The following is a 1,672-nucleotide window of genomic DNA, read 5'->3' on the forward strand; positions in this document are numbered from 1 at the left end:
GTGCAGGAGTGATTCCCAGACCAGGCCTGTGCGAGAGTGTGTTCCAGACTAGGCCAGTGCGGGAGTGAGTCCCAGGCCAGGCCAGTGCGGAAGTGAGTCCCAGATCAGTCCAGTGCGGGAGTGAGTTCCAGACCAGGCCAGTGCGAGACGGTATCCCAGACTAGGCCGGTGCGGGAGTGAGTCCCGGAACAGGCCAGTGCGGGCGTGAGTCCCAGACCAGAACAGTGCGGGAGTGTGCCCCAGACCAGCACAGTGCGGGAATGAGTCCCAGACCAGGCCAGTGCTGGAGTGTGTCCCAGACCAGGCCAGTGCATATTGCGCCACTGGATGCAGCTCCAGTGGCGCAATATGCAGCTCCAGTGGTGCAATCGGTCAGCGCGCGGTACTTATATGTCAGTGTCTCGGCGTGCGCAATGCCGAGGTTGTGAGTTCGAGCCTCACCTGGAGCAGTTTTTATAAGATGATCAGAGGAATAGATAGAGTAGACAGTCAGAAACTTTTTCCCCGGGTACAACAGAGTGTTACAAGGGGACATAAATTTAAGGTGAAGGGTGGAAGGTTATGGGGAGATGTCAGGGGTGGGTTCTTTACCCAGAGAGTGGTGGGGGCATGGAATGCGCTGCCCGTGGGAGTGGTAGAGTCGGAATCATTGGCGACCTTTAAGTGGCATTTGGATAGGTACATGGATGGGTACTTAATCTAGGTTAGAAGTTCGGCAGAACATCGTGGACTGAAGGGCCTGTTCTGTGCTGTATTGTTCTATGTTCTATGTAGTAGTGTGTCCCAGACCAGGCCAGTGCATGTGTGAGTCCCAGACCAGGCCAGTGCGGGAGTGTGTTCCAGACCAGGCCAGTGTGGGAGTGTGTCCCAGACCAGGCCAGTGCCGGAGTGAGTCCCAGACCAGGCCTGTGCATGCGTGTGCCCAGACCAGACCAGAGCAGGAGTGAGCCCCAGACCAGGCCAACGCGGGAGTGAGTCCCAGACCAGGCCAATGTGGGATTGTGTCCCAGAACAGGCCAGTGCACTACTGACTCCCAGAGCAGGCCAGTGCGGGAGTGTGTCACAGGCCAGGCCAGTGCAAGAGTGTGTCCCAGACCAGGCCTGTGCGAGAGTGCAGAGGGATCTGTGTGTCCTTGTGCATATCATAGAAAACCCTCTCCACTGATTGGAGTGTGGGTTCTGTACTGACATTGAATCTGTGTCTGAGCTGACCCTGGGTGGAGTGTGGGGTCTGTACTGACATTTCAATCTGTGTCTGAGCTGACCCTGGGTGCGGTTATGGGTGATGCGTTCATAGTGAAACTGGGTCTGAGCTGACCCTGGGTGCAGTATGGTGTCTGTATTCATCGTGAATCTGAGTCTGAGCTATCCCTGGGTGGTGTATAGAGGCTGTGTTCACAGTGAATCTGGATCTGCGTTAACCCTGGGTAGAGTATGGGGGCTGTGTCGCCAATGAATCTCTATCTGAGCTGAGCCAGGGTGCGGTTATTGGCGATGGATTCGCAGTGAATCTGGGTCTGAGCTGAACTAGGGTGTACAAGGGGGGGCTGTATTCACATTGAATCTGGGTCTGAGATGAACCTGGCTGTACGAGGGGGGCTGTATTCACATTGAATCTGGGTCTGAGCTGATCCTGGGTGTGGTATGGATGCTGTATTTGCAGTGAGTCTGG

The 1,672-nt window shown here is 55.7% G+C and overlaps 1 non-coding gene across 1 annotated transcript; it reads left to right on the forward strand.

Annotated features, from left to right (window-relative positions):
* The first annotated feature begins 353 nt into the window (after positions 1 to 353).
* Positions 354 to 449, forward strand: trnai-uau (transfer RNA isoleucine (anticodon UAU)). The gene is made up of 2 exons: positions 354 to 391; positions 414 to 449. It is a non-coding gene; the product is annotated as a tRNA-Ile (tRNA).
* Positions 450 to 1,672: the final 1,223 nt, after the last annotated feature.

This window comes from Chiloscyllium plagiosum, unplaced genomic scaffold, assembly GCF_037043375.1.
Source record: "Chiloscyllium plagiosum isolate Xiang-an unplaced genomic scaffold, Cpla_swu_hap1 HiC_scaffold_21, whole genome shotgun sequence".
NCBI classification, from domain to species: domain Eukaryota; kingdom Metazoa; phylum Chordata; class Chondrichthyes; order Orectolobiformes; family Hemiscylliidae; genus Chiloscyllium; species Chiloscyllium plagiosum.